The 17,810-nt window shown below is 35.0% G+C and overlaps 1 long non-coding RNA gene across 1 annotated transcript; it reads right to left on the bottom strand.

The window, feature by feature from the left end:
* Positions 1–8,220: 8,220 nt before the first annotated feature.
* Positions 8,221–11,322, bottom strand: LOC116415408 (uncharacterized). The gene is made up of 2 exons (XR_004226041.2): positions 10,894–11,322; positions 8,221–9,636 (listed from the first exon to the last, which is right to left on the bottom strand). It is a non-coding gene; the product is annotated as an uncharacterized LOC116415408 (long non-coding RNA).
* Positions 11,323–17,810: the final 6,488 nt, after the last annotated feature.

Below are 17,810 nucleotides of genomic sequence, written 5' to 3'. Positions count from 1 at the left end.
ATGATATTTTAATTAGTAATTTAATTACACGTCGAATATTATTTTTACCTTTGGAACAAACATTTCATACGAAATGAATAAAATTCTCGTTGGACAATTCCAATTTCCCAAAAATTTTCCCATATACACTAAAGGCATTTTTTTCGAAAATCAAGAGAGCCATAATTTGTGTGAAGCAGACCACTTTACGATGATGAAAAACGAAGTTAATCGTAACACGAATTGAAACGAAAATGGGTGATACGCGTGAATCTTTTCAACCATTTTTTCTTTCCTCTTTTTTTCTTTTTTTTTTTCTTTTTTTCAGGAAAAAAATGTCATCGTGGGAATAGACGGCTACAAGTCGTAAGATAGAATCGATATTTTCAACAACGAGGTCGTTTACGTTCAAGTTATGAGTGGCCACTCGTTCGTTCCTCTCGTCGTGGAAATGCTCAGAAGAGCAGAATACCCTGGTGACTACTAAAATTATTCACTGTGTCTTTTCACGGCTATTACATGATGAAATTACATTCGCGTTCTATGGAAAGTAATTTCAACCCCCTCATTTCTTGAGAGCTTCGATAATATGCAAACGTTAAATCTAATCACTCGTTTGGACAAATAACAATCTCTAATTTACGAGCGGATTCCGCTTTGGTTACCTGCTAATCTATAAATAAAAAATTAAAAATGACCGATTTTCGAATGAATTTCAATTATCAATACTATTACGTATCAATGTATGGATATAAAACATACATATATTAGAAAAGTATAACGTATTACAACAACTTTTTCCCCATCTCTAATTCATCCACGCATTCATTTCCCCAAAATTCCCCTCGTTGAAGAAATTTTAACGATATCCTTGCTTTCCCCGAATCGCCGCTTTCACGACGACGCATCGCACTTGTCAAAACTCGAGCTCAGCAGTTTGACCCGGGAAATCAAGGACGTCGCCTCGCAGCCGAAGACATCGAGCTCGATATAAAGTTAACCCTTCCGCAAAATCCGGAATTCCAACCAGCGTACACATCAATCAAACGATGAATTAGCCGCAACGAGGCCGCCCACATCTCGTTAACGACCCAACGAAATCTTCCCCTCTCCCATATTCGAATAACGTTGGGAACAATTTCCACAGAGGATCGACGACAGCCTACGACCGAATATACAGGTGTTACTATTCCCAACGCACTCGCGCCAGTTTTTGACAATTATTGGAGGGGTGGCGGCCTCCGGGACAACCACGTACCGCAACGGTCTCCCGTGTATTTCGAAAGTTCTAACCCGGCTCGTGCTTTAAGTTTTGACGAGTCCAAGTGCACGCATCACCTGAGCCTGCCCATCTGTAAACAAGATTTATCAGAGGGAACGTTTTAGCGAAACTTTCGCTCCCACGAGGGGGCGAGAGGAGAGCCCGCCCTCCCCGAATCTCGCTGAAACGATAGGAAATATTTCAGTTGGGCGAACACGCGGGGATATACGTAATTCCCAATGCATTTTATTTCGAATCGAAAGCTACAACCACACCGCGAAAGGTCACGTCCGCCAAGTTGGGGATGAAGAAGGGGGGGGAGATTCAAATTTCTGTTACAGAAGAAACAGAGGGGTTGAAGGAAGAATGGAGAAGAAATTAAGGGTATCTCTGCGTCTTTAAAAGACGATTTGCTGGTTTTTCGACTGTGATAATTGAAATATGAGGATTTTAATTGGAAATCTTTGATTGGGAAAAATTTATCGATACTTGGTAGAAAAATATCAAAGAGGAGCTATGAAATTGAATATTTCGTATTGTTTCGCGTTCAGAAATAATATGTGAAGTATGGATAAATGTTTGAAACTTTTTTCTTTTCTTTTCAAAGAGATAATCCGATATGTTTAAAAGGAAATCTAATTTCCGACCCTTGTGATATGTTATTTAATAATTTTGCAGCATTCACCATTTTGCATCCGTTGTTTAATGGACGTTAATGAAGGCAGCATTATAAAATTACAACGTAGCCGTATCGTACATTACATAAATGGACGATATTAATCGACAAAGCAATTATAAACTTTTTGCTAATACGATCATTTATCTTCGTTTATTCCCTATTTATAAACGAATATAATTATTCAACTAAAATATTAATTTTATCCAAATCCATATATCATTTTTAAAATTTGTTGAAAATAATTTTACGATATTAATTTATCTGTAAACCTAGCAACCATTATTGTAAATCAAGTATTAATAACCTTAATCACAGATTTTTTATCTAATTAACTTCTTCCATAATTATAATTCATAAATATTAAGATGCATTAACGTGAAAATTTTTCTTTGTATTCTAACCATCTTCAAATTTGTCAATCAAAAAAAATTATTAATATCACATAATATACTCTTTTACACCTTCACAAATAACTTTTATAGAGTTTCATATAAAATTCTTTCCTCAAAAGATATTTCACTTTATTTAGATAAAATATACAAGCTTGCATAAAATTTCGCTTTTCATTCTCTTAACAAATTGCACAACGTGTCTTAACTTGTTACATAGTCTAAACTGGATTCAAAGAATCGTCTCATTTTCAAGATATCGAAAGGGATTGTTTCGATCAAATTTCAAACCTTTTCAAAACGAATCTCGTCTCTGTTTTTACGAGAAAACCGGATAAGAAGAGTTTCCCTAATAAAAGTTACAAATCATTAAAGCTTCAGTGGAAGATTCGTGGAGAAATGGCGATGATCGTTCTTCCGTTCTTGCTATCTCGCCTCCTCGCCAGTTAACAGAGTGCAAAGTCTTTATTTGTGTTCCTGACAAGTGGAGACGGAAATAGCCAAAGTAAGAGATGGCGAAGACGAGCACAGTCGAAGGTACTTCGAAAGTGAAGGTATTTACGATCGTGTATTCGGCGTATACAGAGTTGCGAAAGCGGAAACGGAAGGATTTGCGAGTAATTAGCAAAATGCAATTAGTTAATGGTCATGAAGGGAGACGATAGTTTTGGAGTCTTGCAAGTTTTGTGCTCACGTGGGACGAAGATTTTTTTTTATGAAAATGATGAAATATAAATATAATTGTTTCAAACGTATTTGTTAGTGTAATAAAAATTTGGACTGTGGATAGCGGACTGTGATTGAACTTCATTTGCTATTCCAATAGTGGTCTCTTTCTGTGAAATCTGAAGTTTCGTCATTTTCCTTTTCCCTTCTAAATAATAAATAAAATTAAAATAAAGTGTCTGTGAATTTCTATAAAATTTTTACAAGATTTCCAAGTTTGCATAAACTTTAAATATTTTGAAAAAAATACGAAAATGCTTAGGAAGTTTTAAAAGTTTCAACAAAGAGATAAGAGGATAAGAAAATAGGTGATGGACACGTAAGAAGGAAATGCTGTTTCTCTTAAATGAAATTATTTTAGATTCAATTAGAGCTCTCGACGTAAGACAAATTGTGTAGTAATATATTTTGATTAGATTTCCGCATTTATTGAATTGTATCTTATCATGCAAATGAAGTGCACGTTAAAATTGCATTACGATACAAATCAAGAAATAAAAGGCATAAAATTATTCGGAAAATTGAAATTCAATTTTTAAAAACTGTGTAAAATAATTTAATTTAAAAATTTTATTGTTATTCACACTTGGAAAACAATGTATGTATCCCGATTATGAAAAACGTTATTTCTTTGTAAAAAAAAAAAAAAAAAGTAACACGATCGATTTGTTCCATTATTATGCAACGATTTTATAATTTACAATTCTAAAATTCGTAACATCGATCGGGCAGAATTGTTTTTTAACATATTCCCTGGAACGGATATCATTGGCTTTTGGTGTTATAAAACTTTCAAAGCATACAATATTACAAGAAACGTTTTTATATCAGAATTACTTTTCTCACAATATTTCTCTCCTTTATTCGCGTTCCATTTCCAATCTCTATTCATGTAACAACGTTACTGCAATAATACTGCTTCATTCGAACGTGAAAAGGAAAAAAAAGAATTACAAACATACGTTTTATCAGATGAGACAAAAGATAAAGCAGAGAAAATAACATCCTATTGTATAATTTTTAATTCAATGAGATCGAATTCAATAGGAAGAGCGTACTTTTTTTCTTTTTTTTTTCTATTTTAATTTGCAAAAATCAAAAATACTTTTCATTACGATCAAATAAGTGAAATGAAACTGGAAGGTATCTAAATTACATATTGTAAATTTCTATAACGCAATACTTTTGACCAATTATTACTGTACAAAACAATTGATATCCAATATAAAATATACGCTGTTTAAAATTTAAATACGTGACCTGATTAACTTGACATCATCGTCATAAATCTGATCATTTGATTTCTAAAAAAAATTAAATATATAATTATACACTTTTGCCATTAAAATCCAAGTTTTTATAAACTTGATAAGTTTATAAAATCCTCAGCGAGGATCAAATTGTCGTTACATCCATAACAATGTATATGTGCAACAATTTTCATTGTTAAAATAATTTTTCGCGAGATTTTAAATCCCATTTTTCGTAACGAAATCACGTATCTCTCGATGCATCGATCGATACCGCCTATTATTCCCTATAAAAAAAAAAAAAAAAAAAGTTACGCATAGGAGGGAGAGGAAAAAAAAAAGCCCATCAGTTTTGAACGACACAACGATTACACAAGTTTCCAGAGCTTTTCCAATTTTGCCTGCGTAACAATGACTAAGTGAAAGCACTTACCGATTCAATTATTCCGACGCTCTAATGCACAGCCTCTCGATTATTAGCGCCAACGACGCTATATTCAATCAACGTTCCCCCAATTAGGCGAGCATCGACGCAACCATTAAGACGATCGCCAGTTCTCCATCCTTACGTTTATCATCGACAATTTTTCTTTTCTTCGCTCGAATAATAAATCGCGGCTCGCTCGAGAAAAAGACTCGATCGCGTCGCGGGTTGGGTTAATAAAAACGGCTCGTGATAAAGTTATAACAGTCTCTTTCGACTGTGAGAAACGCGAACAACGAACCCGTTCCGCAATAAACTTTAACACCCTTCCCCTCGTTTTATTGCGCTCGTCGGCTCGCCGTTCTATATAGAGGGCGATCCTTGGAGCCACGAGGATTCTCGGGGATGATTTCGTCGTCGCGGAAAACATCGTAGGATTTTCGTATCGGCGCGACAGAATTTGTGGAATGGGCGGAAACCTTTGGTTCGAAAGGATTGTTCTTCTCTGATGTGACGAGTAATTCGAGTTCGAAGAAATTCGATTGTCGCACGATGCGGGGGAGGAGAGGGAGGGGGCTTTGTGCAAAGGAGAATTTCTTAAGGAATAATGTTTCATGAGGAGAGAGAGAGAGAGAGAGAGAGAGAGAGAGAGAGAGAGAGAGAGAGAGAGAGAGAGAGAGAGAAGAGGAAATATCTGCCAAGGGAACCCCGCCATGGAAGGGATCGAATGCATGTTTGAATAATTTATTCATTACTCTTAAGTGATGAGACTTTGGGTTAACTTGTGACGTGCGCGAGATAACTACAGCAAACAAACATCCTTTGTATTTTAAATTAATATTTGATCGAGCACAGGATAAGATAGATATTTAAATTACGAATCAATTTCTTTTGTAAATCTATATCACGGAAAAATTGAAATGTTTTCTTTGAAATAGAAAGGAAAAGTGAAACTGGTCAGGAAACTAGATTGTCTCAACCTCTCATAGACACGTAATTATAAATAAATCAAACAGAACGGAAAATATTTGGAAAATAAATAAATTAGTATACTTGTATTCTTCCTATCGATCTAATATTTCCTAATAATTCAAAAAAAAATTATTAACAATCCTACGTACTTGTAAACCACCTGATATTATCACTTTATCAATCTCAATTGGCAATTCAAGCTGGCAAAACAAATTATTAGGAAAACCAATCGAAACCTAGGAATAGAAAAATGAGCTTACTGTTTACGGTTCAGAGAGGTTGGAAAAATAACGACGTCGTTTTCGTTCGAGGCGAGAGGAGAGGATTCGAGCGTTTTCCAAGTAGCACGAGGGATTGTACGAGCGCGCACGAGCGGAGAGTGGTGAACGGCCGATAATTGAATAGAGGACGTATGGACGAGGCCAGCACGCCAACGACCGGCGATGTTAAGGTCCTTTTCCGCGCTATCGTTATTCAGCGGAATTCGATGGATCCTGTCGTCACCAATGTCGACAACGGTCTCCTTCTTCCGCCACCGAATAGACGAATATCTTTCGTTTCCGCTCGGCCGCCCACCTCACTCCACCAGTTCATCGAAAATTCCGGAAGTTCCGCCTCGCCCAATTTCGGCCGGGATCAACCACACGTGCCGACCGTGAAATCGACGCCAACCGATTTCCAAGATCGTCTCCCCCCGCTCGTTGTTTATCAGGGAATCGAGAGATTTTCGAAGTGGATAATATTGTTGATTCGTTTTTGGGATCGATGCGATCGACGAGGAAGAATTTGAATGAGATTGCAATATGTGATTGGATCGATTTTGCGGAATAATGTTGCGAATTATTTGCAATAAGCGTATAAAAGAATGTTAACCGAATCGATAAAGAAAAGAAAAATCTGTATAATTAATTTCCTTTGCAAATGATTATTTTAAAGTTTTAAAAAAAAATTACTATTATAATTTGTAAAAGAAGAGAAGAGATATTTATATAAAAATTATTGTAAATCTATGAAAAGAAGAGAAATATTTTAATTTATAATTTTTATATCACGTATAGCGTAATAACATTAGGGAAATGCAAATAAATTTTAGATCCAATAAGTTTATCTTCTTACTTAAATTTGAAAAAAGTTTACAGTGGAAGATCGAACGACATTACGAGACTTTTCTTTCCCCAGGAATTCATTTCCTCTTAACTGCTATTATGTACCTTCTCTTTTTAAATAGAACTCTTGCCTGCGATAAATCGGTTCCTTTTGTTAGAGTATATATATATAGATAAAAAAGTAAACTCATTGAAAAAAGAATAATTTCTCGGGATAAACGAAGGTTTTAAGGGTAATTTGATAAGAAAAATAGCTGGAACCTTGGAGTCTTCCGGTCTTGGTCATCTCAATCACCTAAGCCGGATCGAAGTAATCTTTTCTCCTAAGCTTCACTAAGAGAAGAACCAAATACATTCGTTTACCTCGCACGATCATATGAAATACGTAAAAAATATTCGAATCATAAACGTATGAAACAACGTATTATTTAAAAAAAAATTTCAAAATGTTAAAAAAATTAATTATTTTTGGCAAATTTAAATTAAATATTGGAATAATATTATCAAAATTTTCAAAGATAAAGAAAACTTATTACTTTGGAACAGCATATATTTTATTTAAGAATTCAATTTTGCCTTTATCAAGTTTTCTCAGCGAAGAATAAAAGAAGTAACTTCTTGGAAGATTGAAAACTATTACAAAATATGTCTAATTTAATTAAATACTTTTATACATTCTTTTCAATTCAATGATTTTTCACATAAAAACATTTAAAAAATACAAGCAAAAAGAAACAAAAAAAAAAAAGAAGAATCAAGACAAACTCCTCTATATTCGATATTTATGTTACTAACTACTCTACTACTCTACGAATACGCTCAAAATAGGCTGAAGAAGAAGCGAGAAGGGTGGAAAAGTTTCCTCTATATTTATGAAACCAATTACCAATCCTAAGGACGAAAATACTTGGGGAACACTTCACGCTAATAAGCCCATTTTCGATCGAGAAGAACGAGCGGGACGCAATTTCCGTCCTGGTGCGCAACCTTAAAGTTTCGTCAAGGAAACTGTAACGATCGTTCCCCCATTAAACCGGCAGGAAGTTCCAATATTCCGGGGCAAATATTTGGTAACAATTACATACAGGTACACCGGAGGTATTAGCATTATTCGACCGGCATACGGAATGGAATAATCAGTTTGACCGTCTGCATGCTAACGGAGGGCTGGCTACGAACAGTTCGCCGATTATTCAAATCCGATAAACGATATGGTTCGTGAATTGTCAGCGATGGCGGAGGTCACAAGATGATATCTTATTTTATAAATGAAAGAAAGAACGTCGTGTGATTTTTAATTTGCCGAAAAAGATATATTTTCATAATCAATTCCCACAACTTTGTCGAGAACGTCAATTTTATTCACATATGAAGAAACATACGAAAGATCTGTAAAAGATAATGAAAAGAAAAACAGAAATTTTTAGAACAAAAGTCATCTTTCATCAAAACTTTTATTAATCCAATTGGTACAATGAAGATGTATCGTCTCATAAGTTTATGCACAAAGTGTATCAATTCCAATGATGATCTACTTGTGCATGCACAAAAAAAAAGAAAGAAGTCAAATAACACGATTAAACGATCAAAGATCGCATCACTCGATTAAGAAATTGATGTTGACCCATAACCTGGTTAAAGCTCGTCGAGGGACTAAGAACGAAGGCGAATGAAGACGGAATAGAAAATAAAGAAGGAAATACACAGAAGGAGGGATTGCTGGAAGAAGTCGCGCGTGGAATTTCTCTGGGCCGTGAGAAGACCGTGAAATCCGGCAAGGCTTGTTTTATTTTTGTTTCCCTCCGCGAGATCGCCAGCATCCACAGAGTGCCGGGAGCGTTTTTTCTCTTTCTTTTTTTCGTTTCCTTTTTTTTCTTCTTTTTTCAGTTCGTAAGGCCTGGCCTCGGAGAAAGATCCGGTTATGCGGGCGAAACATTCTTCCCTGGTTTCTTCAAGACTGGGTGGAAGCCCCGAGGAGGAAGCCATCCAGATAAGTAAACGGTCGCGACCGCGTGGCGCAATTCTTTAAACGCTGCAGCTGCGGTACTAGACGGGGGATATTTCTCATGAATGTTTCAAACGAAATTGCGGATCTAACCCCACGGCGGGGCTAAATCATTTGAACCCTCTACCCTACCCCCACCCAACGTATCCGCTCTCTTTTTGCCATGCCATACCATCTTTTCTCACCAACCTTCTCCATCCATATCACCATAGGTATTTCTCTTCTCTGTTTCCCTTTTCGTCCTCATGCCTTTTCTATCTCTTTTCGATCCTCGTTTCCCGTTCTCTTTCTTTCCTTTTTCATTTCTCGATTATTCAATTATTTGTGCGACTTCTTTCCCGACTCTTCATTTCCCATTCTTTCAATTTTCTCAATTCTCTGTATCCACTTTCATTTGTAGGAAGTGATCTAATCTCACCTTTCCTCTGACTGATTCCTCTGTACAATCTTCTCTCTGATTTCCTTTCTATTGTTTCATTCTACTCTTCGTTTCTTCTTTCCTTTTCTCGATTCGTCACTTTTACTCATAAAAGATAGTCTGATTTCTCTTTTTTCCCCCCTCATTTTACCGTATCACTTCTATTTGTGGAAGGTGGTTTGATCTCTCTCTCTTTTTTCGGCCGCCTGTCTGAGGGCACACCTTAACTAGGCTCTTCCGGTGCCAACGTGGTTACGAAGTACCCACCGGTGCTCTGAATGGGTATCTATAATGCATGGCTCGTCTTATTCGAGATTTTCGATCCCCGACGAGGCTTAGCTTTCACTCCGGTAAACCTTTGGCAAGAAGGAATAATGAATTCTTAAATATTCGCTTAGGCTGGATAGCTGCCGACCAAGATATCGATCTGTGAAAAAAATATCATTTTGTTTGCGTATACGGTGTATCCTTTTGCTTGTGTATCAGATTTTCACGTAATGTCTTGAATTTTAGGATCGATGGGATCGTAGATTGGATAGATATTGGAAGAATGATGAATTGGAATTAACGAATTAATATCCAAAGGAATTAAAGAGAAAGTAATAATAATAAAGATGTAGGAATGTAAAAAACGTGAAGAGAAAATGAGCATCAATATATGATTTAAATATTAAATAGAATTAAAATTGAAGAGAGTACAGATAGCATGAAAAGGAATCGAAAGAAGAGACATTCTAAAATTCCCGAAGGAAAAGAATTGAAAAAAGAATGTAGAAATGTAAAAAATGTGTAGAAAAAATGAGCATCAATATATGATTTAAATATTAAATGAAATTAAAATTGAAGAGAGTATAGATAGCATGAAAAGGAATTGAAAGAAGAGACATTATAAAATTCCCGAAGGAAAAGAAGTGAAAAAGATATTATAAATTTCCTAAAGATGCAAAATCTATCTATGATATATTATTCTGTAATAATATTTTAGTACATTTTAAATTATTTTCATATTAAGCATGATACTATGTAATTTAATTTTTTCATAAATTAAAAGTAAAGTTTCTAATAAATAAGAAAGAAATTAGTTAACATCAGTATTTCATAAAACATTTTGAGATATATTATGTGTATTTGAACAAGTACTTATTCAAGAAATAGTAACAAACAATTCGTATCTTTTAATTAATATCATAATCGTTGGTTTAGTTTTCAATTTACTTATCAAATTTATGATATCTCTTTCATAACTTTATTATGATTCTGAACATCTGGAGAAATAATAATTAAAGAAATTTATCATATTGTTCTCTTTTATTACACTATCCCATTCATAAATATTGATGTTTCAATACAATCAATTTATGAAAGAAAAATGAATAAAAAAGATACATGAATTATCTATAGAAGATTAATAGTACCACGCACATTTACAAGCTATACATAATTGATAATTTTCCAATATTATTGATTAAAAACAATAGTCTTTTAGCTTTTTAAATATATTGTTTAAAACAAAAATGTTCTTTTCATACCATTTCTATCTTACAAAAAAGGTAGAAACAATAGGTAGAAACAATAGGTACAATAGATTAAATGTAATGACAGTTTGAACATAACCTCATAATCTGACAGCCAATATGAGATCAGCCATTAATAAAATAAAAGAATTATATTTCAATTCACTCACCCATACACTCAATTCATTTATTCATGCATACTCGCTTGAAATATCTTTGTAATGTTCTGTTTACAATCCTTCGTGTCTCTCTTTCACCAAATTATAATGCACTATTATTACTCTCGAGGTGTAAAGTTACGAAGCACTGTCGACGCGATAAACTCCAATAAAGTAGCCGATTGGAAGGTTAATATTTCATAATGGAACGATAAATTAATCGGTGGTTGCACACGCCGGAGTCACATGTAATTGTACATGATGCACACTGATTGTAGTAGGTAGCCGTCTATATACCGATGTAATTTGAATCGCTTATAACCACGCGTTAATGCCGCTCGTTTCACTACGTGTTATAAACATCAATTTCGTCTACAGGTTACCGTTTCGAATTGCGCACTAAATCTGCGAAGTTCTCATCGACGTGACGCCACGAGTGGTGGCGCTGATTATCGATATATTCGAGTTGTCTATCGCGAGCAATTTCGATTGTAACGGCGCATTTTTTAAAAAAGGATACAAATGAAAAAAAAAAAAATTTATAGTGAGAAGTAAATAATTATTATATATTTATATTTTGTATTGTATTAAATTGATTTAAGATACTATTTTAAGCAAACAGTGAATAATAGCTATTGTTACTTATTTCACGAAGCTTTCTATTATTGTTAATGATATTAATATCAATATTGATCCTCCTTTCATGAAACATATATTTTACGAATTGTACATAATTTCTGATTTTAGAATAATTCAAGAACATTGCATTTATTTCTAATTATTTAAAAATTAAAAAAATTTAGATATATTATATGAAAATGGTATCAATTAAATATTTGAAGGATATTCCATGCAAATATTATAAATACTAAAGTTTTATTCGTCTTATATTGATGAAAATCATTTTTATTTCTCTTTATTTTATTTAAGAAAACAAAGTTATAGCATTGTGAATGAATCGATCAATTCCTAAGTTTAGTATTCAGTTGACTTCAAGATTAGTTATCACCTGTCAATAATCATCTAAATGTCAAACACTTGAGGCGCAATTAAGCTTTCAGTATTAGTCAATAGAAGAGCAGTTAATCAACCTTAAGAGTAATTAACCTCCAAGTCAATATCATGGACCATCGTCAGGTAATTAATGACAACCATCTGTCTCAAACTTACTTGCTTGATGATTATCTACTTATATACTACTATTTATTTATACATACATACATGTTTTTATTAATAATTGCTTTACTAAATTTATACTTTAAAATTTTTCAATATTTTATAAATTATTTGAATTATATTCATTTTTTATTATTTATATTGTTATTATTATAGGAATATTTATTATAAAGAAGGAAGTGTTTGTTAAATTGATTAAATTTTAATATATATAGAAAAAAAAGTGGGCTCAGTATTTGATACTAATAAAGTGAAAAAGATATCAATTCTTTCGAAGTTTACAATGTAAAATATATACTTAAAAATTATAACTTGAAAATGTTAGTTATCCAAATTTGCTTAAAATCCTTTCTCAAATCTACTGTACAAACTTGCAAAATTTATCTCACCAATTTCTTTCCAATCTGTTTAAATTCAGACCCCAATTAGGGCTTCACGCCTGAGTTAAATCCGGGGTTAGGTCGCAAGCGCGAAAGAAGTAACTGCAATTACATTTTTTCTTCAAGGATTTTAAATTCCAAAACCAGCTCTCCTAAATGTGCTCTCCAAAATTCACATGAATTCGTATCATTTCTTTTTTCCTTCCCCATGAATTTAAAATTAATCCTTACAATATCGAGTAACAAAAATAAAATTATATTGTACCTCAATAAACATCATATACTTTCCAAACTAACTGAACACAATGAATATTAATAAAATTTTCCAAAATCTCAAACTTATAACATCCCATCTTTAAAATCATCTTACCTTCGTATTACTTTTCTACTAAAATATTTAAAATTAGCAAAGCATTCTTTCCAAAATCACCATCCATATACCATAGACAAACATCATAATTTCCTAAAATTCCTACTACTTTCTCCTACTATTTAAAAAAAAAAAAAATTGACGAAATATCCTCTCCAAAGTCCTCGTCAAGCGATAAACGAGCAATGACAGGCATCTCTTCGGTTCGATGACTCGATACGCATACTTCCCCTTGCGTAATCCCAAAGACGATATTCAGGCTAAATATCAAAATCAATTTACGCGGAACAATAGTTGATAACGTGGAAGTTAATCGCGGCCAAAATTTATCGGAATGCTCAGCGGTTAGTGGCGCGTGCACGCGCTAAACATGGCGCGCGTTTATGACGCGTCGGTGAAATTAAACAACCGCGGATTCGTTAATTAGGGAGGGAGTCGGTTAAATAATGCAGGCCCGAGAGACAGGTCGGACGTGGAAATCCGGACAACCGTCGGCTCGGCGGTGTAACGTATAGGGTTAATCTGGGAAAGGTTTTCAACTGCTACGAGCCGACATGGATTTAAACGGAGGGCTTATTCTATCGAGGAATTGTTTTAAATCGTTGGCAATTTATTTTTTTTGAAAATCGTTTTTGCAAATTGATTTATAAGTGTTGTGCTATTATCGACTTACAGGAAATTAAAAAGTGATATACCTTAATTTAATACTTGTACATTAGTCAATCTATATAACGTAAAAATTTTAACTTGTTAATTCATTGTTAACTGTAGTGACAATAGATATTAATATTTTATCAGATTTAAAGGGAAAACTACGTGTTGAAATAATTAATATTCAACCGTTTCAGGGAGATTCGACGGTTTTATATATAATATTAAAATTATTTTTCCATTGCGTGTATACCTCTATTAGTAAAATTAAAAAGCTTCCTTAAAAAAAAAAGAAATGAATCCGTATTATCTTCTTTCGGTAAATCTCCACTTTACGAAATACCAGAATTGTCCTTATCTTTTACCCTTATTTAAAAACTAAAACGTTATCATACCTTACATCTTCTTAAATCCTTCCTCAATCTCTTTTAAAAAGCTTTTAAATTTTTCAAAATTCAACACGCGATAAAAGGACAATAATTATCATTAACAGTTTTTTTTTTTTTTTGTCACATTTGCGCAATCTCGGCAATGTCCGTAACATTTCCATCGCGCTCTTATTCGAGCCGGATTAAAGCGACGGATCGGAGCAACGACGAAACGGAGTTATATTTATGGAAGGGAAGAAAGAGGAAGATCCCCTCCAAATGAGAGAAGCGGGTGCGCGAAAAAGAAAACATCGACGACGTTTTCCGCGGTGGCGAGCGGCAGCTGTTCCCTTAACGAACGTTAAGCTAAGTAAAAGCGTTAACCCGCTGGTTCGAAGGAAAAACCGCGTGCGAACCGGCCACAGCTGCACCCCGGGTCGCGGGTACTTTGGCTAACTTTTCCGCTAATGCTCATCCCCTGGCAAATGAAGGAGGAGAGGGGAGGCCAAGCGTGGCGTAAGAGAAACGAGCGGACCAAGAATTCCATTAAAATACATTAGATTCTGGGACAGAAGACCGGGTTCGCCACGTCTCTTAATGGAGTTTCTGTCCACGGTGATCCGTGTCGCCAAAAACCTGTCGAATGGATCACGAGATAAATTGGAAACTCATCAGACATCGGTTGGCCGCGGAATGTTCGAAGTTACTTTGTACAGTTTCACCAAGGAAAGAGGAAATCTGGGCGATCTATGGTGAAGGTGAAAGGTGGATCTTCGATACAGATGTTGTTAAACTAGATTTTAGATGAAAAGAAGTGTAACTCAGATTTTTGGCGATTGATATGGATTATAAACTTTCTATCGATATTTTTCTTAAATATTATTTTCTATGATGTTTGATCTGTTTGTCTATATTTTTTTTACGATTAATTTTCAATGATTAAAATGTTATTTTCTGTACAAACGCGACCAGGTCGCGCAAGGCGATGACAAATAAAACATTCATTCGATATCCATAATTCATAAAGCTCGGGCTTTAATCTCTCGAATTGAGAAGCTATCTTAAACATCCCTCTTGAGAAAGGTCAATTCTCGGCTCGCCAAGTTTCAATCATAAAGGATTTCCATTACATTTGCAAAATTTAAAGTGCCTTTCGCCGAATACATTCCATACATTTCCAACATAATTACTTTTTGCCAACACAACGCGCGAATTTTTGTCTAACTCGATGGCTGTTTACCGAAAGAAACTTTCAACGCGAAACCACCGTTAAGAAAAACCCGTTTCTTCAACAGCCTTGAAATTTATGTATCGTAAAAATACGAGAAGTTCGAGCTTTATTCAAAACCAAAATAGTAGTAATAAATGGAAGAAAGAACATTTCTGTATAGTGTAGGATGGATATTGCGCTCTCAGCAGGTTAAACGTGCTCAATTTGCACGAACAACCCCCGTTAGTTTACGCCTAGTCAACTCTCGATGATCACGAGCGCTCGTAGCGGTTGTTCCCGCAAACAACGAGCAGAAGAAAGAGAGAGAGAGAGAGAGAGAGAGAGAGAGAGAGAGAGAGAAAGCATCGAGAATAATGTCTCTTTTTGCCGTGGTTCGGAAAACGAAGCACGACAACGATATCGATACCGGATATTTCACCAAAGTAAAGGCGCAGAATAATTTAATGACAATTGCTGTGATGCCAGACGATCTGGAAGAATCGAATATCCTTTCTGTTTGAACGGGTGAATCGCTCGACCACAAAATGAAGCGGAGAGAAGAGGAACAGAGCAACTGCTTTATTTCTAAACACGATCATCGTTTATGCCGGAGTATACGCCGTATTGTCTTTTGATACTTGAGCGGAAACAATTTTGGCGTTTCAATCGTTAAATGTGAACGTGATCAATGTTGTATCAAGTTGATTAATAGACTCGTCTCTGTTCTTCGTTTCCCTCGATTGTTCCTTGTTTTTAGAATCTTGATAAAGGCCAACTTATCTTTCCTCGAAATTATTCTATAATTATGTAGACAATCGTCAAAAATCAGTTGAGGAACAAAATTTATTTAGAAGTAATTAATATATCCGTATAAATAAATAATGTATCTATAACATTATATAACGTATAGTTACAAGAAAAAAAATTATTACGATATACATTTATAACGTATTTGCATTTGAATTAATCAACGCAATAATATATTTGCACAAGTGGATATACAAGTCGACTAATGACCCTAGTGGAAGAGCGCGATCTTTGGCACCTTGGATACACAAGACAGCTAGCCGAATTCGCAAGATTAAATCAGCGATTGTATTTCCGCAGACGTGACTTGTACGGGACTTGTTGGAGGAGGTGTGTACGTACGTATATACACGCAGGATGCAACAAGGGGCACGACTTATCCGAGCAATCCCGACCAGCTCCTATGACCATGTTAAACAAGTCGTGCTCAATTTGCACGTGCAACCCCAGGAGTTTACACTGGTTGAACCCTTGACGATAATGTGCTTCCACAAGGTTGGAAGGGGGGCCTCGTCGAGCGGACAGGCTGAAAAATTTTTTCTTAACTTGCACCCATTATTGCCAGCCAACTTTAGAATTGATGGAGCAAAGCGTAGGAAATATACGAGTTCGTGAAGTAGTTCATAGTACGGGAGAAGAATTTAAATTCAATCGTTCTTGGATTAATAGAATGATAAGATATGGGGGAAATAAAATTCTGAATTTGAGGGAAGTTATTTGGAGTAATTTTAGAATTGTTATTACATATATATATATTTAAAGACACTTCTGGATGGAGTGTCAACGAGAGAATAAGAAGTCGAGGAATTTTTATCGAACTTGTTTCTTACACAAATGAAAATGTGAAAATAATTCTTCGCACGAATACGCTTTCGCTTAGAGTCTTTTTTCTTCTTTTCTTCTTTTATATACATATTCTTTCGAGCATTTAAATAGAATGACGAAATGCGAGACAGAATTCAAGCGTGCAACCATTATGACGCGCGTACATATGAAGTGTTCGGGCTGCGACGTTTTTTTTAAACTCGGTTGATGCAAATAATCTGGAAAGCTGAACTGTGCGCGTGCACGTGCAAATGCTTAATTTTCCAAACTTTTTCGTTTTCGCGTTTCGTGCATCGTGTTTTTCTCGTCGAGAAACGAGAAAGAAATATCCGCAGGGGAGGGATGTATTATTTTAAATTTCAAATGTTATGCGCCTTGTTTCGAAATGATGAACTTAGCTCAGATTTGCATAAATTCTTTTTTTTTTTTTTTTTTTTTTTAGTTAGAAACGAAACTCTACAATTTATATTGCATTAACTAACTACAAACAATTATATCAAAAATTATACGTGACGATTCATACTGATTCAATAACATATTCTTATTGATGTTACTATAAAAATACCAAAAAAAAAAGAAGAAAACCTGGAAAATTTTCTCAATAGCATATCACCAAAAAAATTAAATTATTCCTTTTTTTCCAATATCTTTCCCTATTACAAAAATCAACCCTATCCAATTCCACCAAAGGGACATCATATTCGTTCGAGCAGTGCCAAAAACACGTACCCCCACCCCTCCATTAAAAGAGAGAAAACATTTCGACGTGCTCGAAACGTCGGGAAGAAATACGATCCCTGGAAAAGATTTCTCCTCTAATCATAATATTTACTCCCCCGAAACAAACATCTCACCCCTCCTCCCCGGTCATCAATCCCCGAGGCAAGGATGGCACGGGTTGTCCCCGTTTAACTTGACCATACCACCCTCCCCTCGTGCCTCGCGACATGTCACCAAGATTTATCGTAGCACGATGAAACAGAGACACGCACAATCGTTGCTATTACTTGCGTGTCAACCCGCCACAGACTGATTGCTCGAGTCGAACGGTTACGGTTCCACATTCCCGTTCATAATTCCCGAGATACTTTTCAGAGGGGGAAGGGGGGGGTTGCTCACCGTGATTCGCAAATCGAATCTTC

The sequence above is a fragment of the Apis florea genome, unplaced genomic scaffold (assembly GCF_048593485.1).
Source record: "Apis florea isolate Af1SG1 unplaced genomic scaffold, ASM4859348v1 contig_1484_pilon, whole genome shotgun sequence".
Classification (NCBI taxonomy): Eukaryota; Metazoa; Arthropoda; class Insecta; order Hymenoptera; family Apidae; genus Apis; species Apis florea.
Note: the sequence above shows the minus strand (reverse complement) of the source record. Positions and strands in the feature narration are given on the sequence as shown.